This window comes from Ambystoma mexicanum, chromosome 5q (assembly GCF_040938575.1).
Source record: "Ambystoma mexicanum isolate Mex_15411 chromosome 5q, UKY_AmexF1_1, whole genome shotgun sequence".
Lineage (NCBI taxonomy): Eukaryota > Metazoa > Chordata > Amphibia > Caudata > Ambystomatidae > Ambystoma > Ambystoma mexicanum.
The window spans coordinates 764,771,386-764,795,478 of NC_090933.1; positions in this window are offsets into that span (position 1 = coordinate 764,771,386).

The following is a 24,093-nucleotide window of genomic DNA, read 5'->3' on the forward strand; positions in this document are numbered from 1 at the left end:
AAGGACTCCATGGTGTGTGCCAGGAAATGTGAAGGCAGAGCAATGTCAAATTCAGACATCACGTGCATTGTGCATTCAATGTGTACCATATCTAGAAGCCAAGCACCCCTCCACCCCAGTACCAAAGCAGGGATGCCTAGCATGGTATCAAAAGGCTGACCATACACCTGTGTATTGACAGGCAGTGTTGACTGGCATCAACAGCTGAATGTGATTCAAGTGACAACACTGCAAATGATGCAGGGACAGTAAGCAGGACACATGATGAAAACTCTGGATTCTGCCCATGTGTGAAGAAGACACAACAACAGTTGGACAGAGTCATTGGCAATTGAACAGGCTGAGGCCTGTGAGCCACACAGATTGTCAGACCCTAAACATGTGTGCAACGCAGGACTGAGCCAGAGTTGACATGGGAAGGCTGATGAGATGGGAGGCAATGTATGTAACCAAGGACTTGTATTACAGTGATCATCAAGTGAAGGACACATAGGGGCATGCGTGCAATGCACATGGAGCATGAATGGGCACTCATGTCCCTGCGGGACATCTGACCTATGCACAGTACAAGTGAGATACCCTGCATCAAGTACTAAGGCTGTACCACACGGCATATGTTTGGCAGATTCTACGCTGGAAGTTAGCATCTACACAGGACGCATGAACAAGAAAATACACTTTGGCAAGATTGAAGAACACCAGTGCAAAGGTGGAACTGGGGTGCAGAGTGGCGGAGGAGGGGCAAGGGAGCATGCCTACATGGAGTCCCCGCATGCAGGCAGAGGAGACATGCATGACGGAAGCATTGCATTACTTACACATCAGAACCATATACACGTCACATGGAGCGGCAATCATGCACAACACATCCCACAAGTGAAACACACACGTCCTCAACAAACACGCATCAACACTCACTGGACTGGGCATCAAAGTCCAGCATCTCTCCCACTCCTTCGACCAATTCAGGTGGTATGAACTCCGCAACGAGTGCCTCATGCGGAGTGAGCTCTTCCTCCTCTGGTGCAGGCCCACCGCCAGTCACCAGAGTCAAGTTGTAATTAGAGGCACGCTTAGCCTTAGTGCTGCGTTTGATGTCATTCCAACGCTTTTTGCACTCTTGCGCCGTGCGCACCTCATGGCCGAACGAACTGACATGTTCCGCAACATGCTTCCAGTGGGTGTCACGTTGGGCAGCAGTAGTCTGACTATTGGCACCCACTAGCATGTCACGGCTGTGGCCCCGCACGTAGTCCACAAGGAAGTCCAGTTCCTGCTTACAGAAAGGCTTCTTCCTCGACGTGCAGGAGGTCGTGGCTGTGTGTGGGGTCCCAGCCTGTGCTGCAGGTGCAACCTTCCTCCTCTTGGACTGTGGCGCAGACCCTGGCTGGCTAATGCCGCCCTGACCAGTATGGCCAGTGGGGTCAGTGGATTGAGCCAAGGGAGTGGCAGGTGGAGGGATGACCAAAGGCCTGACTTGTGTCAGTGGCAGCTGGGTGCCCACTAATGGACCCTGCGCAGCAACATCAGCTGTGGCAGGGTCATTGACCGCAACGGTCCTGGTTGGCAGACTCACAACCGGGGTGCTGTTGGGTGCATCTGCCCCTGCACTTGCCAACACCCGGCTGTTCGGGGCAGCAGATGACATGACTGCCCCAGGGGCACGTGTCTTGGTCTGAGCAGCCCGGCTTGCCCCTATGGTTTCCCCCCTGGCCTGTTGGAGATCTACCAAGGGCTCTTCAAGTGCCAACGCAGCCTGCGCTGGCAGACCCCGAGCCTGGGTGGCGGTGTCCACAGCTGCACCTGCAGCTACCACTACCCTTGGGCCCGTGGCAGTCGATGGAACGGACTGCCGGGTCACACGGGCGCCAGTGCCAGATGCAGAAGCTGCATCCCCCGGAACCACAGGGGGTGGTGGCATGACTGCACCGACACATGGCACAACATTGTGCTCGAGTGGCGCACCCCTGCCTCTTCCCCCTCTGTGGCCGCCCTGGACACCCTGGAGTACCCCTACTCCCTGGTCACCACGGCCACGTCCCCGACCACGCCCGCCACGAGGAGGACGCCCAGCTGATGCGCCCCTCACCTTTGGTGGCCTCCCAACCATGGCACAGATGTAGTAGTGCCGGCACAGATGGATTGGTGCCAATGGGAGGTGTACACCACAATTGACCTGGGCAATTGGGGCGAAGGGGGTGGGAAGCAAGATGTTAACAGCCCCCCTGCACCTGCAAGGCTGTATGTGACCCCGGTCATGTAGTGACAGGTCACGCAACGCTCAGGCACCCCAAAACTGCAGTAAAACCGTGCACGCAACCCTGCAGCCTACATGCGTGGATTCTACCTCCCGCAGTACGCGGTGGCACCCAGTAACACGAATAATACGTACGCGTGGGACACGCAGGCTACTATGACATCGAAAATGGGTGCGATACACAGGGGCACCCGCAGTGAGAAAAAGAGCGTGTGCGACGCACCGTCTGACTAGCGCGATGCAGAAAAACACGCGTAGCCAATACCCCCGCCAAAAGAAGAGATACGTCCTTGATAGCTGTGAAGTTGTGATGGCGCGCGAAACAACAGGAAGCAGCAACACACGTCGGTCTCCACGAAAGGCAGGTACAGCGAACTGCTGGGCCCGCTCACCTTTAACCCGTGCTGAGGGAAACGCACCACGCGTCACGTCACTTACGCGTATGGGCCCTTTCCTCGTATTACACGGGGACGTGCAGTTTTTCACGCGCGCTGAAATGCCCATGCACGCCTGTGCGCGTCACGTCACAGGGGCGCTTGCGCTTGAGGGGCCTTCTGTCCAATGAAATTGCATATGCGTGCAGACGCGCTTACGCGCTAAGGGCCTTTCCTCGAATTACATGCTGACGTGCCGAATTTTCAAGTGCCAAATCACTCCGTATCAAGCTGGCCACGCGTAAGCACACAGAAGACCACGCTCCTGCCCAGAAGGCTGAACTACTGCCCCCCAGAGCCCCGAGCACGCTCCCACCTGCCATTTGCTGCTGCCTGACTGCCTGCTGCCCACGTGCCCTGCCATTTGCTGCCTGCACATCAGCCAGGGGTGCTGTTGCTGTGACCACCCCTGCTGGGACCGAAGACTCCCGACTGGGATTCCATCGCTCCACAGCCCAGCCCCAGGACCCAGTTGCCCACCCACTCCTGCCTCTTGGGTTGTCATGTCGGGCACTGCAACATCTGGCACCACTGACAACCCCAGGCCAGAGGGGCACCAGCTTCAGTGCCACCGAAGTTGGTGTCCTGGTGGAGCAAGTCCTGGGGCAATATGATGCCCTCTTCGGAAGTTCCCGTGCCGACAAGGAAGGACGGACTCGGATCTGGACTGACATCGTGACTGCCATCAACGCGGAGGGGGTGGCAGTCCGCGACTTCCAACATGTCAAGAAGGCTGTGAGGACTTCAGGTCCAGAACCCTGAGCAAGGCCCGGCGCCTCTTGAAGGCAGCGGATGCCAAGGGGCGCCGGGGTCACTTGTCGGAAGATCAAATGAGGGTCCTGGAACGCATATCCCGAGCGCTCCACGTCCAGGTCCTTGAGAGGCAGACCCATCTGGAGTCGAGCGGTAAGTGTACATGCATCCTGATTGGGAGCTGTGCGTGTGGTGATGTTTCAGTAGTGTGCAGGTTGCACATCTGTTTGTATGGGGTCGAGTATGGGTGGGGGTGTACAGGGCTGTGGGGCTATCACATGCGAGGGCTGTAATGTGTGAGACATGGATGGTGCTTGTGTGTGTAGGCTTGCATGCCAAATGCAGTTGTGTGGGCACACATGTTTGGATGAATGTGTATGTAAGTAGACATGTCCGTGATGTCACGCATGTTTGTTGTTTTCAGCTGCATGTATCAGCACTGTGTACATGTGCATTTGTGTGTATTTGACAAGGGTGCAACAGTGATGCAACATGGATGCATGTGACAGCGGGATGTGGAAGCCTGATTGGCAGATGTGACATGGATGCCCATCTGAACACTGCGACACTTGGCAGAGGTGCACACATGCATGCAAGTGTGGTGGTGTGTGTACATGTGTGGTTCACTTCCTGTGTTGCATGTGATGTCTGGCTCAGCTTTGCCTGCTCATGCTGTTGTATGTGTATGGATGGTGCTGGCAGTTGCGATATGGCTGTGGTATGGCTCATGTGTGCGAGTTGAAATGACATGTGTGTTGGGGATTGTGATGGCATGTCTGAGGTTTGCCAATGCCACTCATGTACAACTGTCATGTGTGTATGTGTCTATTGTACAGTGCCCTGATGCCTGTGTTTTATTTCTCCCTGTCTGCAGCGTCGACTGATGAAGAGGGCGGAGAAGGTGCTGTGGAGCACAGCGGCGGGGATCCCACCGCCAGCCGGAGACGCAAGGCCCGGCTCCCCTCCCATGTTGTCATCTCGTCGGGGAGTGAGGAGTCCGGTGCCGCATCCCAGGCCGCAGCTGCCGGGGGGAGGTCCAAGAGGCGGAGGTTGGAGTTGGACTCCTCGGCAGCAGAAGGGGCAGCTGGGACCCCACAGGGCCCAACGGGGGAAGATGGCACGGAGTCATCCAGGTTGGTGGGGGGTTTGGTGGAGGAGGAGGCCGTGCAAGCAACAGAGACGGGGTCTGGAGGTGGGGATCCCACTGGTGCTAGTGGTGCAGTGCAGGACCAGGGACAGGAGGCAGCACAGGCTGCTGCGGAGGTGCCTGTGTGCAATCCTGTCCCTGATCCTGTCCCTGCATCATCTTGCACCAGCAGGGATGCCTACGTCCAGACCCGTTTTCAGGCAGGGGATGAGCAACCGACAACTGGCCTTCCTCTGCCTGCGGACGTGGCTATCCGGGTCCGGGTTGAGCCTGTCCTGACTGGTGTGGCGTTGCGTCAACGGGCCATGCGAGGTGACCTGCAGTCTTTTCATGAGGAGACTGCACGTCATCTCGAATGGCTCATTGACCACGTCAGCCTACTGGGACAGGTCACCCAGGCCGGATTCCTCCATTTGATGAGGCTTGCTACGACCCCCTCCTCAACTGAACCCCCTACGCGCCAGTCGTCCTCCGTGCCATTTTCCCACCCATCAGTCACCTGGGTGCCCTGTGGAGCTGCCTCTGACGGTGCGGCCAGGCTGGTGGAGGAGGCATCCCTGCCACAGTCGGGAGTCGGACGTCCAGCAGGGGTGGCCACATCAAGGACTGCACCCCAGCCGGCGGAGGATGTGCAGGCAGCAGGAGGCAGTGCACGGGCAGAGGCACAGCAGCAGCAGCAACGTGGTGGGAGCCATGAAGGCTCGGGGCCTTCAACATCGGAGGGGCAGGCATCGGCCGGAGGGCAGGAGGACCCAGGACAGAGAGTGTCTTCCGTGTGGCAGCGGTTGGGCCACGCCATAGATGCGGAGCGGCAGCGGGCGGAAGAGGCACGGCTCACAATGGTCAGGGCGGAGAACTCCATGCAGAGGGCCCTGTGGCGGGCCGAGTGCCTCGAGGCAATCCGCAGGGGGTTGGAGGTGGACACGTTGACGGCCCTGCGGACCCTCGGGGCCATGGAGGAGGACCGCCTCCCGGACATTGAGCAGGAGTTCGATGATGCCCTGGCCCGGGACATCCAAAAGTCAGCCGTCAGACTAGCCCGCTGCCATTGTACATAGTTATGTAGTTAGTGTTAGGTTTCCTTTGTTTTTTTATTTATTTTGGACCTTTTGGACATTGGCCACATTTTTGTATATATTTTATTTTATTAGTTAGTGTTGTTAGATAGGTTTCATTTCTTTTGTTGGGATAATGGACCCTGGCTTGTTCGTCTGTACATAGTTCACTGTTGGATTTTATTTTTCTTTCACAATTTACCCATGGAGCAATGGCTTTCAATTATTATTTCCCATTGGATTTTCTTTTGTGAACAGTGACTTTGGACACCATTACTTTGAATTTTTGGTTTTGCTTTTTTTCACGGACATGCTTCTTTTCTTTTTTGTACATTCCCATTTCTGTTTTTTTTATTTCTGAATCTATTTATGTTTCCTTTAATACATATTTTTTTATCGAACTTCAATGTGTAGTATCATCTCATTGGTTTCATGCATATCATGATATGGGTTTTGAGATTCACTAAAACCCATAGGGTGTATGTGAGGGACATGTGTTTGTTTCGAAACTTGCAATTGGTGTTCTGTCATGTAATTGCCATTTCTGAGTGGGTGGATGCAATACTCGGATGGGTGTTTTGCATTTGGAGGCTGACCATAGGGACCAGGGATCTAGATTGTGATGACATGTTGGCTGGGGAACATGAGTTGGGGCCTGCTGGCAGGTGCCCCACAGTTCTGGGGCTTGGGGGTGGTGGGGACATGAGTTGGACATGGGTGGGGGCCTGCTGGCAGGTGCCCCACAGTGCTATGGGCGGGGGTGGTGGGGACATGAGTTGGACATGGGTGGGGGCCTGGTGGAGGGTGCCCCTGCACTGCTGGGGGGTGGGGGTGGTGGGGAACATGAGTTGGACATGGGTGGGGGCCTGCTGGCAGGTGCCCCACAGTGCTGGGGGGTGGTGGGGACATGAGTTGGACATGGGTGGGGGCCTGCTGGCAGGTGCCCCACAGTGCTGGGGGGTGGGTGTGGTGGGGAACATGAGTTGGACATGGGTGGGGGCCTGCTGGCAGGTGCCCCACAGTGCTGGGGGGTGGGGGTGGTGGGGACATGAGTTGGACATGGGTGGGGGCCTGCTGGCAGGTGCCCCACAGTGCTGGGGGGTGGGGGTGGCGGGGAACATGAGTTGGACATGGGTGGGGGCCTGCTGGCAGGTGCCCCACAGTGCTGGGGGGTGGGGGGGTGGGGAACATGTGTTGGACATGGGTGGGGGCCTGCTGGCAGGTGCCCCACAGTGCTGGGGGGTGGGGGTGGTGGGGAACATGAGTTGGACATGGGTGGGGGCCTGGTGGAGGTTGCCCCTGCACTGCTGGGGGGTGGGGGTGGTGGGGACATGAGTTGGACATGGGTGGGGGCCTGCTGGCAGGTGCCCCACAGTGCTGGGGGGTGGGGGTGGTGGGAGACATGGGTGGGAGCCTGGTGGAGGGTGTCCCTGCACTGCTGGGGGTGGGGGTGGTGGGGACATGAGTTGGACATGGGTGGGGGCCTGGTCGAGGGTGCCCCTGCACTGCTGGGGGGTGGGGGTGGTGGGAGACATGGGTGGGGGCCTGGTGGAGGCTGCCCATGCACTGCTGGGGGGTGGGGGAGGAGGGGAACATGAGTTGGACATGGGTGGGGGCCTGGTGGAGGGTGCCCCTGCACTGCTGGGGGGTGGGGGTGGTGGGGACATGAGTTGGACATGGGTGGGGGCCTGCTGGCAGGTGCCCCACAGTGCTGGGGGGTGGTGGGAGACATGGGTGGGAGCCTGGTGGAGGGTGCCCCTGCACTGCTGGGGGGTGGGGGTGGTGGGGAACATGTGTTGGACATGGGTGGGGGCCTGCTGGCAGGTGCCCCACAGTGCTGGGGGGTGGGGGTGGTGGGAGACATGGGTGGGGGCCTGGTGGAGGCTGCCCCTGCACTGCTGGGGGGTGGGGGTGGTGGGGAACATGAGTTGGACATGGGTGGGGGCCTGGTGGAGGGTGCCCCTGCACTACTGGGGGGTGGGGGTGGTGGGAGACATGGGTGGGGGCCTGGTGGAGGGTGCCCCTGCACTTCTGGGGGGTGGGGGTGGTGGGGAACATGAGTTGGACATGGGTGGGGGCCTGCTGGCAGGTGCCCCACAGTGCTGGGGGGCGGGGGTGGTGGGGAACATGAGTTGGACATGGGTGGGGGCCTGGTGGCAGGTGCCCCACAGTGCTGGGGGGTGGGGGTGGTGGGGACATGAGTTGGACATGGGTGGGGGCCTGGTGGAGGGTGCCCCTGCACTGCTGGGGGGTGGGGGTGGTGGGAGACATGGGCGGGGGCCTGGTGGAGGGTGCCCCTGCACTGCTGGGGGGTGGGGGTGGTGGGGACATGAGTTGGACATGGGCGGGGGCCTGGTGGAGGGTGCCCCTGCACTGCTGGGGGGTGGGGGTGGTGGGAGACATGGGTGGGGGCCTGCTGGCAGGTGCCCCACAGTGCTGGGGGGTGGGGGTGGTGGGGAACATGAGTTGGACATGGGTGGGGGCCTGGTGGAGGGTGCCCCTGGTGGCTGGGGGTGCAGGGGGACATGCGTTGGTGGGCAGAAGTGCAAGTTGACATGTGGGTTGGCTGGGGGGCATGGCCATGGTGGATGGGCCATGGTGGATGGGGTGCCTGCAGGACATGTGCAGGGTAGGCCCCTGTGGTGTGAGCCACCTGCAGGGGCCGTGGAGGGTGTAGAGGGAACACCTGGGAGGACCCACACATGCAATTCACGTGTGGTGCTCCCCGCGCACCCCTGTGATACACGTACCCTGATCGAATCGAGTGTGGTACTTTCCGCGCACCCCTGATATGCACGTACCCTGCTGATATCGCGTGTGAAACTTCCCGCGCACCCCGAAATACACGTAGCCAGGACATTCGCATGTGTCACTTCCCGCGCACCCCCGATATACATGTACCCTGCTGACTTCGCGTTTGAAACTTCCCACGCACCCCGAAATACACGTAGCCAGGAGATTCGCGTGTGGAACTTCCAGCGCACCCCGAAATACATGTAGCCAGTAGATTCGCGTGTGGAACTTCCCGCGCACCCCGAAATACACGTAGCCAGGACATTCGCGTGTGGAACTTCCCGCGCACCCCTGGAATACACGTACCCTGCTGATATTGCGTGTGAAACTTCCCGCGCACCCCGAAATACACGTAGCCTGGACATTCGCGTGTGTAACTTCCCGCGCACCCCTGATATACATGTACCCTGCTGACTTCGCGTGTGAATCTTCCCACGCACCCCAAGATACACATAGCCAGGAGATTCGCGTGTGTAACTTCCCGCGCACCCCTGATATATATGTACCCTGCTGACTTTGCGTGTGAAACTTCCCATGCACCCCAAGATACACGTAGCCAGGAGATTCGCGTGTGTAACTTCCCGCGCACCCCCAAATACACGTAGCCAGGAGATTCACATGTGGAACTTCCCGCGCATCCCGAAATACACGTAGCCAGGACATTCGCGTGTGCAACTTCCCGCGCACCCCTGGAATACACGTACCCTGCTGATATCGCGTGTGAAACTTCCCGCGCACCCCGAAATACACGTAGCCTGGACATTCGCGTGTGGAACTTCCCGCGCACCCCTGGAATACATGTACCCTGCTGAAATCGCGTGTGGAACTTCCCGCGCACCCCTGAAATACACGTACCCTGCTGAAATCGCGTGTGGAACTTCCTGCGCACCCCTGAAATACACATACCCTGCTGAAATCGCGTGTGGAACTTCCCGCTCACCCCTGAAATACACGTACCCTGATGGAATCGCGTGTGAAACTTTCCGCGCACCCCTGAAATGCACGTACTCAGCTGAAATGACGTGAGGTACTTCCCGCACACCCCAGTGATACACGTAGCCCGCTTGCAATGCTGGTACAGGGTTAGCGCAGCCCTTTGCACTGGATTGGGGATTTTGATGGCTTTTCCCTGCGCGAGAGGCGTTCTTGGGGGCGTAACTGGCGCTGCTGCAGGGTCACTGCGCCACTGTGTGCCACGGCTGGTTTTGGTAGCTGGAATCCATGAATACGCTGTGCGCGGAAATGGGTTTTGGCGCATGCGGCTGGCGCAGGGATTCGCACGCGCACACTGTGCGCCAGCCGCGTGCACCACTTGTGCGCTGAATTCTATGAATTACCCCCTTAGTGTCAGGAATAGGAAATGTCTGGTTGAAATGTGAAGGCGTCCCCAGTATAGGGATGAGAATTGGAGCTAGGAGCAGTCAAGTAGCGGAATTGGCAGCCATTTATAAAGCAATTGCTACTGCAGTTGATAATAAATTTAGTGAAATTGTCCTGGTGACTGATTCTGTCTATGCACGAAATAGCTTTGTGGAATATTTACCTGGCTGGAAAGCGAGAGGCATGATTACATAAAACAAAAAGCCACTTAAACATGGAAAAATATGCAAGCCATAGATAAATTGGTGTCAGAGAATGATTTAACAATAAACTAGAGGAAAATTCGTGGGCATTTAAAAATTCCAGGAGAGGATAAGGAGGGGAATGATAAGGCAGATCACCTGGCTAAAATTGGGGCTGTGATGGGAGAATTGCTACCTATTGAACATTTACTTGGTGAAATACAAATTGATGCAGTAACACGTTCTAAAGCACCAAAGGAGATAGATCAACCAGTAGCACAATGGAGTTATGATACACCAGACCAAGAGCTGATTGGGGCACAAAGGATGATCACATGTTAGGAATAGACTATAATCATTTGATAGATCCTGAACAAAACCCTTTAACAGAAAATGATTGTATGGGAAAAGAAGAGTTGAGGGTGCTATTAAAGAATAAAAAACGAATCAGACTACAGGATGGACTCATGATTAGAGAGTCCATAACAGGACAAATACAGTGGGTGGTACCCCTTTCATTCAGAGGGTTAATGCTACACCATGCACATGATGCAATAACTGCAGGCCACAGAGATTCACAAAAAACATTGGAAATACTAAAAGATTATTCTTACTGGCCGCATATGTCCCAAGATGTGGAATTATATATTAGAGGATGTCTAGTATGTGCCCAATTTAAACCTGCTTCACCAATTCATAGAGCTCCATTAATGAAAAGAGGCTTAACTCTTCCATGGTCAGATTTGCAAATAGACTATGTAGGACCTGTAAAGAGGTCGAGCAGGGGGAATCGTTATATTTTGAGTGTGGTGTGTTTGATGTCGAAATGGATTGAGTGTATTCCTGCACCAGATTGTAGTGCGCAAACAGCAGCTACATTACTGGTGAATCATGTGTTTTCAATGTTTGGGTCACCACAAAGAATAGAATCAGACAGAGGAAGTCATTTCACAAGCGCTTTAATGAGTAAGGTATGGCAAATATTGGGAGTGAAAAGAAAATTACATATTGCATATCGAGCTGCTTCTTCTGGGGGAGTTGAAGGCTGTAATAGGTCTGTTGTGGACATATTAAAGAAATTTGTAGCAGAAGCAGGTTCCAGCTGGGATTTACGTTTACCTTTGGTTTTGATGGCAATAAAATCAACTCCTGCCAAAGCAACAGGTGTTAGCCCCCATGAGGTTTTGACAGGTAGGAAAATGGTGTTACCACAACACCTGCTATACAGAACACATGATCAGACACTTGTGAGTGCATCCACAGTTCATGAATACATTGATGAACTGAGGAAGCATTTACAACATGCATTTGCTTTTGTACAGCGAAATCTAGAAAAAGCTGCTGACAGTGCAAAGTCATATTATGATAAAAAGACATCAGTGAAAGAGTATTGTGTGGGTGATGAGGTGTATAAATTTCATTTTGGAAAAGGTAAACAGAGAAATTCCAAATTTCTGGCAGCCTGGGAGGGGCCATTTCAAATTATAGATAAGATCTCTCCCGTAGTGTACAACATTTTGAAAACTGAGGGTGAAACAGCAACAGAACAGTTTGTTCATGTAAATCAAATTAAGCCATGGCACCCCAAACATGAGGTAAGGAGACTTGGGCGTGTAGAAACAGATAGAGTCCCTTAAATACATAAAAATAAATAAATGAAGTTAGTCATGAGGCAATGACAGAGAAATAAAAATAGATGTGATTGATTATTGTGATGTAACACAAATACTGTGACATATATATATGTATACATAAAAAAAATGGGGCTGAAACTAATGGAGTTATTTTACAAAATAAAAATGTATTAAATGTTGAATGCTGTTTTATATATGTTTGTTTTCTCTCTAACATGTGTTTGTTTTCAGAAGGTGAGAGAAAAAGGGCGAAATGTTTTGCAAAGCATGTTTTATTTTTGGCAAAAGGGTGAAGTTAGTATTTTGCTATGTACTTGATTTGTTCCTTTTCTATTTGATTTAGAATACTAATGTATTTTGGGTCAGAGGTCACGGGACCGTAGGATGCGGGAGACGATGGAGTCCTGGAGTCCACTGGATGAAGATCAAATGATGCCTGCCTCTGGATGGAGGTGAAGACAAAGTAACCGGGATGCCAAGAGAGATGATTCCTATGGAAAAAGCATCTAAGAGTGCCAGGATGGAAGAGCGCCCCAAATGAACCAAGTGATGTAACGTTGCTGGTCGGGACATATCCGAGGCAGATAAGTGTCCTGGAGTATGGAGTTCCACAGATTTATTATTTTAATTAATTATTTTAATCTGTTATGTTAATTTTTTATTTTAATTATTTATATTATTTTATTGTTTTATGGTTGACTTCAACTGGACTATGGACACTTCCGTTGGGAAGAAATATGTAAAATATTTAATAAGAACTGATGGACTCAGAGATGAATTTTAATATTATGATGGTTGAACAGTGATTTTCATTTTTCATTTTTTCATATGTGAATATTCATTTTGTTGAATTGCTATGATTTAAAAGAAGAAAAGGAGCAAGTTGAGTTTCTTCCAATTGTGGCTTGGACCATGGCCAAATTCTCAGAAAAAGGAGGGGATATGTAGTATAAATTAGCGTGTTTTGGAGTGCAGCACCACTGCATGGGCTATCTATTTTAAAAGCACATCATTTTCTTTCTCAATACCTATTTAAAAGCACACCATTTTTTTTTCTCACTTGAAATGCCTCACTTACAGGAGACACATTAGATACTTGATTAATTAACTTAACTAACAAATACTAACATGATTCTAACTCCTTAACATTATAATGTGTTCTCCATGTGCAAAATGAGGCAGGCTGAGATTCATTTTTTTAAACATGCACATTTTTCTTTGCCCTGTTCACTGTCTTTGCAGGAAGCAAAATTTGAATGCCAGGAAATCAGTTAGATACAGTTGCTTTCTGTAAAAGTGAGCTATTGTTGAGGAAGGAGGAGGCGATACTATGAATTTTGATTGGTGCTACGTAAACTTAGGGGAGGTAACAGAGGTTTTTTGGAATAGCTCTGACAGAATTACAGGGAGAAGACATTTTGCGGAGCTGCAGTGAGAGCTACAAATAGCTGGAGCTGCTGTGAGGTCGCCTGAGTGGGCTGCTGGGAGGGGTCATTCCAGTTGCATTGCTGACCTTCAGAGACTGGGGTTTCCTAGTCACTTGGCACCGACTTGAGAACTCTGTGTTCTCGCTGTGCACTTCAAACTTCAAACACAAAGAAAACCCTGGGCTCATTCATCAAAGGCGGCTAGCCAAGGGAGATCGTGTGTGGGAGAGCTACAAATAGCTGGTAAATATACAAATGGGGTGAGATTGCTGTGACTGCCGGACAAATGATCTACTATTAGGCAGGCAGCGTAGCGATAGGGAATTCTTCTGTGTTTAACTGCCACGTTATAATGTTGCAAGACAAATGATGTAATTTTTCTCTCTTGTTGCAAACGTAAAGTGAAATTCGTGGTATTATTGCATTTGTTTCTTATGTTTATTTCAGAGAGGATTGTCTCACAAGAATGGTAATGTATCATTTTGAAATGAAATGGTGATAACACACAGTCTGCCTAAGAGTGTTCTTGCTTCTGTTTTTCATCTGATGCCTCTAAAAAAAATACTCTGCAAGAGAGGGAATGATGTTTAATGTGCCAAGTTTCCTATACAGATGAAGCAATGTCATGAGCAATTATAAATAGCTGTGTGCGTGATTCCCCTCAAGGTATGTGTGTGTGGCTTCTGAGTGGAATATAATACAATAGTCTGCTGAGCGTACCTGAATTAGCAGAGAGAGGCCTCTGGAAACATAATCTCACTAATGTAAATAAATTAGTGATAATACCACATGTTATTGTGAATACTTTATGGAAACATAGTTCACTGGTGTAGATAAATCAGTGATAACAGCCATAGGTGGCACTCTATATGAAAATGTGGTGTTTCTGAATAATGTATGCCCGAGGCCTCTCTAGTGATCACACGAACAGACCAAGCAAGAAGAAGGGGCTTTTGTATATTAGGGCCACAAATAAAAAAGAAAGCTATGCTCATCACTATACCACAACAAAATACATACCAACAAAATGTATTTGTGTACTGAAATAATGCATCATCATATACCACCATAAAGCCAAACCCAATCTATATGCAAGGAGTAGTTATTGCTAAATTACCTTTGTTTTTGGCGGTAAGAAAATACCGCTAGGCCCCAAATTTACACAAAATACCCTACAATACCCAGGTTATCACGGAGATGGTTGAGCAGGATGACATGGTTGACCATGTCAAAGGCAGACGAGAGATCAAGTAAGATGAGGAGCACAGGGGGTGTTGGAATCATGGTTGGAGATCAGGTCTTCATGGATGTTCAGGAGAGCAGTTTCCGTGCTTTTGGCAGCACTAAAGCCAGACTGATGGTCATGGAGACAACCAACAGATTCAGTGTGAAGATTAAGCTGGGAGATGGCCAGCTTTTCCAGGAGTTTGCCCAGGAAAGGAGTGATGGAGATTGGATGATAGTTAGCCGGCAGGAAGGGTCAGCAGAAGGATTTTTAAGAAGAGGGTGCACAGGGCAGTGCTTAAGGGCGAGGGGAAGACTCCAGTGATGAAGGAGTGGTTGCAGAAATCAGCCAGGGCAGGAGTAAAGGTGTCAATGTGGTTCTTGATGGTTTTGGAGGAAAAGGGGTGAACCTGTTTTGATGAGACTTTCATAAAATGGACTTGTCTAGAGACCTTGTGTGAGGAGAACAGGGGAAAGGCAGAGAAGGAAAGAGGAGAGGTGGCAGAGGGAAGGCCAGAGGAAGAGCAGGAAGTAGAGGGAGGAGGGAGAGAGGAAGAGAGGGAGGAAAGGATGTGCTGAGTTTTCGAGATGAAATGAGAAGCCACGGCCATGCAGAGGGCCTGGGAAGGGACAGGAGAGGTAGAGACTGCAGCTGGATTGGCCAGCTCCTTGCAGATTTGAAAGAGTTTGGCCGGGTTGTTGGATGCCGCAGAGACACAAGCTTGGATGTGAGCTCTCTTCTTGGTGCATACAGGTATTGCCTTTGGAGCAGGCGGCAGGCCAGTTTGTCAGAGGGTGGACCAGAAGCGCGCCATTTTCTCTCAGCCACCCAATAGTCCTTCTTAGTTTCAACACAGCTGAATCAGGTATATTCCAAAGTCCTTCCCCATTAAAACACCAATGAATGTGTGTACCATTAGCATACACAATAAACAATCAACAACCTAAATCCTCTCAAATGTTCAGGAAGAAAAGAAGAAATAGATAAAGCCAAAGAAAATTGCTGGAAAAATAAATAATCAGGGCCTCAACCTCTAACAAAATTGAAATGGAGCACATTCAAAACATAACACAGTGTTTACATATACGTGGTATTGCAAAAGAAGCATTTTGAGTAGTACGAAAATATCTAATAAACACATAAGATGAAGTAATGTAGTATGCCCATCTAACAGCTAATGTCAAGAAACCATTCACTTGCAAGACTGCGCAGCCTTTTAATGAGAAAGATACAAAAAAGGGATATGTGTGGTGCCAACTCAGGAAAGAATGAAACTCCACTATCTAGATAAATATGTTCCACTAAAAAATGACTACTAGTACCTTTAAAAGGAAAGTCGCTGAAACTATACATGCTGCTCCAATAGGAGATATTGAACTACAGATGATCTGAAATACATTATATTGTGATATACTCAAAAAGCATATAGTCATACTCATGTTTGCTGTAAAAAATAGACCTTACAACATAATCATTTGTACACATATATAGAATTTTAATTTAACAGATTAATTTAGCATGAAACAACTGAACCTGTCTTCTGAATGTGTACTGGACAGAGCATATAGTAAACTTTGTAAATCATTCATACAGTATGAACTCAAAACAACCTCTGACAACATAGAACAATATGTAATTGAAATGTAATGCAAGTTTCAGAACAAAGTTTTTATTCATCTAGACTAAACAGTGACAGAACAGTGTAGACTAAAGTCATCATGAAGTCCTTTCAGATGCAGAGTGTCCAACAAATGTATCCAATACATCTTGTGTCATGTGAGTCGTGTGAGATGTGTACGTTTTTCACTCCCTCTATTCAAAGCTTTGACTACTTCCAAAATCATAAATCTTAAAGTCAGAAAGCACAGTGGTGTAGAACTAAAGTAAACATTTTAGGCAATTAAATAACAGTCGAGGGTCTTAATTCTAGGGAGAAGAAGGATGAGACACTACTGAAATTGAAGAACCACACAAATCTACATGAATTACACAGCCTTTTAGGCTTAACTAGCTACAGTCGTAGATTCATGGAGAATTAGGCAGAATTACTCAACCCCTGGTCCCTCATTTGAAGGCAAGGGTCAAGTGGGAATGGGGGATTCCCAAACAGAGGCTGTGAAACAACTAAAAAGAGGTTTATCCCATCAAAAACAAGAAGTTCTCCCTGGAAACATGATTTTCCGACACCTGCTAAGCTGCAGTCTTTTATCAGAAGCATGACCAGGTTCATAAAGTAATACCTTACGCAAGCAAATTCTTATCACCAGTAGGAATCACATTTAATGAATGTGAGAAATCTCTCCTGGGAATGGTATGGGTGTTGAAAAACTGCCACCCGTTGATCCATAATAGTTCAGAACTACCACCAGCCTATGCAATATTTGCAGAATGGCTGGATATGTCTCTAACTGAAGGATTATTTCCTGGATTCTTTCAATGCACGGTTACCCTGTGAAAATTAGATAAGGTCAAAATAAAAAAGAGTCCAATAGCACAAGGATTTACAGATATACATTATTGTGTCCAAGACAATTGTGTAGTGGATGAGGATCTAAAAGCAACCAATAACTTGGAGGGAGGCATACATAGCTTCTCCTCATAAATTATAAGAAACGAAAACCTGTCAAGGGATGCCCATATTTTATGTAGATGGGCATTTCTACCATAGAAAATTGTTAGGCAGAATCCTGTGCAGTTCCCTTAGGGAGCACTACAGAAGATTAGGACTACAGGTGAGAGCAATAAATCCCCTTTGGTATCAGTCTGTACCACAAAGATTTAGTTGGTAGCTGTGGCTGAGCAGTCAGACTTGTCAGGGTTCAGGGTTTACACAATAGGCCTTCAGTACTATGGCACAAGGAAACACTGACCAAAGCTTTGTATTAAAAAATAATATATAATTATTTTACACACTTCTAGTTAAAAACATTTATCACAAGTATTAAGCAAGTTAAATTCAGTCATAGAAAGTATACACAACTCCCTAGTTAAATTGTAGACAAGTTTGAGCTAGAGTGAAAACTGAGCAAAACGGCACAGTGAAAACCAAACACAAATGGCACTCTGACAATTTCTCACAAGGGAGGGAAAGCACAAGTTATACAGAAATATCTTCTTACACACCCTAGCAATACTTCCCATCAGTTTGTGAACAAGTTTAGGCAAGGCAGTACTTTAGCATAAAGAATACTGAAATGAAAACCAAGCAAAATGGCACTTCACTGGTTATGAAAGTGGGAAGGAAAAGGTGGTTATAAGAAGTAGGTGCAGTTCTAGTTGAGAAGCAATCTAGAGAAGGCAGTTCTAACAGATTTAGCCAGAGTCAATAGGCCTGTGCCAGAGTCAGTGGTACAGGGCAAGGGCCCAGGAGCAAAATGTTCTTGCAGCTGCAGTCAGGTCTTTGGTTAATGAATTGAAAAGGTGGATGCAGAAGGTGAAAGACAATGTTAAGAGAGAGGGGCTGCCAACCCAACAGGTAGGTAAAGGATTCAAAACACCTTAAGCACTACCACGCAGAAAGGACGGCCTGGCGGAACAATGTACCTTATAAATGAAGAAGTGGCTCCTGCGGTGGCGGTTGTTCCCGGTAGTTCCTGCAATTCGGGGGATCCAGCAGAGAAAGAGAGGCTCTCGTCATGGAGGAATGTTCGAGTTACTGCACTACCCAGGGATGAAACCAGCCGTGGTGCTGCCCGATGAATAAAAGGTACGCTCCTTTAAATCGCGGTCCGGGTGGACGGGTGCCTGGCTATCCGGTCTCCAAGTACAGGGTACTGGCGATTCGACCAAGGCAGGTCCGGGAAGGAGATTGGCAAACTGGATGGCCCCTCCAGCTCAAGGGAAGAAGGCTCTTGCAGATGAAGATCTTCTCTCATCGTGTGGAGAAAAGTGGTGAGACGCTGCAGCAGGGCTTCACCAGTGGTTCAGTCGCTGCAGATGTCTTTGTCCTCTCTCCTCTTCAGCTTCTTAGTTCCAGTGGCGACGTCTTGCTCTTCCTGTCCTCAGGACCCTGCTTTTCTGCAAAAAGATCCCCATTCATTCCCCCTATTCACACAGTGGAGTGGTCATCTTGGCGGGAGACCATCCAGCCTATCAGGATAGAGGGCGACATGGGTTGTTGAGCCAACCCTGTCCAGGGGTCCTACTTCCCCCCCACACAATGGACCCACCCCAGACTCAGTGGCGCCGAAAGGAGGGCTTCTTGGCAGAAGCCTGCCAAAAGGACCAACAAAGGATCCCCGACCTGCGTTAGGAGTTTAGAGAAAGACACGAGAAAGAAGTTATATTAAAGTTCTGGCTAAAACTTACCAGAGTAAAGTTAATATTAAAATACACCGGTGGTATGTTAGAGGCTGTCAGAAAAGGTGGTAGCCTCAAACAATGGGAAAATCCCATAGGAAAATATTTGCGGCCGAATATTTACAGTAGTAACCACTGCCACCAGCGAGAAACGTTTGAGAGAGGGACTGTACGGTACCCTCTCGAAAATTAACATAAGGGAAAAACTATTAACCCTTCCCAGTACCTCCATAGTAAGATGGGTTGTACTGGTTTAGTTCACAAAAATTTACTAGTAAAGTCAATGGGGACTTTACATGCCCTGGGAGACAGTAGTCAGTCCCAGGGTATGGAGTCTATGTTTGGGGGTCGCTACGACACCCCTGTGACACTGCACGGAAGGTGCTGTGTAACACATGTAAATAAAGATGGTTCCTGTGGAGGTGAGAAAAACCCCATAGACAATAAACACAAAAGAATTGGCTACAACACACATAGCAAAAATGTCTAAGAGTGGGAAAAAGAGTCTCACTCTTAGCAGGAGAAAAAAACAAACCCTTCAAATCCAGCAAAGCTGCTGGGGGACTCTATAGGAAAGGGAAATTAGCCATAGAATGAGAATTCTCCCTCACAAAAATGATGTGAAGTAACTAGTAAATGGCTTTGGGAATGCTTAAAAGGCACCCTTGATCTTCACAGTTGGTTATAGAATTGGCCCCTCAGAGAAGTCAGGTGGCAGAACTGATTGCAATATTCAAAGCTGTCCATACTGCCATAGATCACCAGCTACAGGAACTAGTAATTGTAGGTAATTCAGACTAGGTCTGAAATGGATTTAGCAAACTGGAAATCCAGAGGTGTGCTCTGTGCAAATTAAAAACTCCTGAGACATGAGAGGTTAATGCAAGTGATAGATGATTTAGTGACATCAAATAACACCCTTTTTTGGAAAGAAAATTAAAGGGTCACTGTAAAGTTGAAGGTCCCTATAAAACCGGAAACAACTTGGCTTACCAACTAGCCAAAACCTGAGCATTCTAAGGGGAATATATTAATATAGAACATCTCCTTGGAGAGACTCGATCACAAACTCAAGCTGAAAGAAAACTTTCAATTCTGCAACAAAGATGCTCCAGGCCAAGATTGAATTAATATGCAGAAAGAATATCCAACCAGAGGATGATTCTATAAATATCTAGAAGACACAGACAATGTTCCCTTGTCCAAATCACATTGGCAAGGAAAGGATGATCTTCCAGAAGGGGAGCAGACAGAGGAACATTGGATTCATGTGAAACAGCTGAAAGTCTATCACACTTTAAATGTTCTTAATCGGATTGAGGAATCAGTTCCTCCAAATGATCCTGAAACGTTGTCCTCTTCCTGGAGATGTCATTTCCGGGAGTGGAGAACTGTGAGAAACTATTGAGCAAAGGATAATGGCCTAAAATAAAAATGAACAGAGAAAAGCCTTTCTGAAAGAGCGACATAGGTGCCATTCACAAAAGTATGATTCCTGTTGGATTGCACATAAAGCTTGTTACTGTGATGAAAATGAATGCCCCTGTAAGGTACAAGGTGTAAATAAATGTATGCACATCCAAGAACATTTTTCAACAGAGCAAAAGTGAATTTTAAAGAAAAATACAACCACTATTTCTAAGGCATTTTAAGTGAACTCTAGAGATTGGCTTGTCAACGCAAGGACAGGCTGACAACCAAACAGGAATTCTCTAAATGACAGTGCAAAAAGGCCTGATTTCATACTTTAAAGACACACATGTAAATCAGATATTTCTTCAACTATTGCCTCATTGCTGCTAAGTACATGCAAACACATGCATGGAAATAGATTCTGTGCACCATATAAAAAGACTATCATGCAAAGTTTTACATATCTACAATTTCTTATCTTAAAATGCACAAGGATGTCTTTGTGCAATGGGGTGGCAAAGGTGCTGTAAAATTCACTGGAGAATATTACATTGCCACCCAAAATGTATACAGCTGTAGGCAAGTACATGTGAGCACATTGAAAGCTGTGCACTCATATGTGTATTTAAAGATGCACAAACATTCAGATAAAAGAGACATACATATGTAGATTAAAGCTGCACACACACACACAATTGTACATTGGAAGTTAGCTACACATGTTCAGAGAAAGCTGCTTGCACATATTCAGCGAAGACTGCACACACATGTGTTAAGACTAAACATACAAAATGTGGTCCAACCTGCTGTAGAATTCGTTATTAGTTATATTGTAAAACAATACTTTATGATTCAGATGTAGAGTGCATCATTGTCGATATCACTACTAAAATCCTGGCTATATTGAGTTCTGAAAGCAGTCAAGAAGCTCTTGTTGTGAAAATCGACATTTTATTGTCGTGAATCTTGTGATACGAAACACAATGCACAAACAAAAGTAATAACACAAGTAAGAGAAGAGAAAACAAAACGAAATCACTTAGTTCAATCTAGTTTGTGAAACAATAAAAAATTAAATATTAGGACAATCATCATACATAATTACAAATAAAAGTACAAAAACATGAACACCCAGCTATGGTGCACTTAAACAACAACATAAATTGTTGAAGCACCTACTGGTGGTGTTTTTTTTAAAACCGCCACTACTTTAATTTTAAGAAATAATGGATGACACATTTTTGTTTTTACGTGTAGGTGCCACACAACTGCCTCGAGAGATTTTTTGGGGGTCCAGTTGTGTCTTTTTCACCCTTAGGAAGGCAATTTGTCCACTTTCTATGCCAAGCAGGTGGCTCTATTGCCGAAACGTGTTCGAGATATCCATTTTGTCTAGAAATCTCATGGAATCAATAACTTTGAGTGGCACTTACATGTAAAAATCCCTGCTAACCCTGCTTCCAGGAAAGCCAGGTATACTACCGTGCCTCTTGTCTAGCTGCCTGCATGTCCTCTAGCAATTCTACTCAAATGTTGTTTGCGTTCAACACTCACAGTATATTCTGTAGCGACAGGTTGCCATCAGCCATGATTCATACCATTAAGGAACAAGCAACCAACAGTTCCCTCTCATTCTTCTCATCCTATGCTTGAGCATCCTTCATGCTGACAACCTATCTATATTGTCTGCTAAGAAAGTGTCAGCTACAGGGACTGGAGGTAAATGTAGAGGAGTATGGGGGTGACCAGTCAATGTCTCTCCCTGGTCAGGGAGCTATCCCTGTAGGAGGTGCTGCTAGCTCTCTACCCAACCGGAGAAGAGATTGTTCTGTGGGAGTGAGGATGTCTTCTACCACCACCAAGATGTCCCAGCTGCTCAGCCACTGTGTTTTAAGGTCACCCATAGAGAACAAGTCTGTTGATGGTGCAGAAGTGTCATGGTCTCTGTGGCATTGAGGACACTACCTCTCGAGGGCTTAAGCCTGGATGTTGATGATGGGTGGTGGGATTTTGTATTGTAGAGAATGTTTATCTTCACCCAAGTCTGGGCCAGGATTGCTTGCCCCCTCTGTGGGTATGCCATCATCTTCAGTGCCCCATCCCCATTATCTCTCACATTGAGAGTGTTCTTGTGTTTCCATTTAGGTAGAAATAGGAAATCAGTGGCCTGGTTTTGAATCTTTCTACATGCCACACATAAATACCTAATCTCTCTGTTGAATATCACTTAGCAATGTTGAGATGCAAGTAATGTGTGCATTGTATACATGTGAGGGCAGTGGAATGGTCATGTGATGGAATCTTGTTTTGGTTTTGGGGACTAATACATGTGCCCAACATTACTTGAACAAGTTAAATGTACAAATATTATAAAATACTTTATTTATACAGAAGAGGGCTTACAGTAATACTTTCACAGGCAGCAACTGAACAAGTCTAGTATACATATACTTCTATACTTGTGGAAACACCTTCCTTCCTAACTCGAAGTTACGGATCACTCTTATTCACAAGGTCGTAAAAATATATAAAACCAGATGATTTTATTATCAACAATATTTTTTTTTAAACAGATTGTCCATTTGGCAATTTATTATTATTATTATTAGTAGTAGTAGTAGTAGTAGTAGTAGTAGTAGTAGTAGTAGTAGTAGTAGTAGTAGTATTTATTTATTTTTCAATTTGTAAAGCGCACAAAACCCTTAGGCATCTAGGCGCTGTTGGAAACATGTTACTTTCAGCTTTAGGTTACGATTACAGTTGTAGATCATCACATGGCTTAAGGTTATGGTTGCAATAAATCACATTGCTTAAGAAATGGTTGAATTACTTCACATACCTTAAAGGTTACAGTTACAGTAGATCGCATTAGTAAGGATATGTTTGGGTTGCTTCACATAGCTTAAAGGTTACAGTTAAAGTAATTATTATTATTATTATTATTAGTAGTAGTAGTAGTAGTAGTAGGATCATTATTAATATGGTATTTATTAAGCGTGGACCTGGCTTCAAGAAGCAATGGAGCGCTTTACAGAGGTATACTACAACACAGATACATAACGGAGCACTTTTCAGAGGTAACAACAGAACAGATATGCAACAGTGGGTAGGATACAGCAGGACACAGAGGAGGCGTACAGCTTTACAGTGTGGTCGGGAGGAGAAAGGCAAATGGACTCTAGTGAGACATGTGGTGCAGGGGGTGACATGATGACCTAGGTGTTGAGGAGAAGAGACTCATTGAAAAGGTGTGTCTAGAGTTATTTTCTGAATTGTAGGAGCGTGGGGAAAATATGATGCTGACGGAGAGAAGGTTCCATAGTCTTGTGGCATATGCAGAGTAGGCTTGTTTTCTGGTCCTTTCCTTTTTGCAGCAGCTGATTTCAAGTCTGTACTTCTGGTGGTGCGCTGTCCGTCGGTGATGCTGAGTTTCTTCGCAAGGTAGGTGGGTGACTTCAGAACGCCTGCCATATAGATGATGCAGCAAGACTTGAAGGTTATTTGTGCGTGCAGTGGGAGCCAGTGAAGGTCCATGAGGGGCGTGCTGATGTGCTTGTAACTGCAAAAAACGCTTGATGAGGCATGTGGCCGCATGTAGGACACTTCCTGGGGTACAAATGGGTACAAATGGATTCTTACACTTATTAGGGTACAAATGCGATACAACAAAGAACAAAAAAAATGTTCAATAATTCAATGATTCATATAGGACTTCCTTATAACCCAAAACACCCTGCTGTTGCTAGGTATATCCAAACGTTATTATTTATGCTCCATCACCAATTAATACAAAATATACACACTTTCTTCTCAGTGTTCCTAACACTCTCTATTTATGATGTATACTGTATGTGATTCACGATTTTCTTGACACACAGTTTTCTATGCTGTATGTAATTCCCAGTGTACGTATGTTTTGGTCTGTAATGCACTGAAATGCTAGACCTTCTTCAGGGAATAGAGTGCTATAGTTTCCATGAGCCTTGCACTTATTAAGTTGGTACTTTGCTGATAACCCAACATCTACAATGAAATATATGAATATGTCAAGTATCGATCCACACTTCTCATTTCGGAAGGAACTTTATACGTAT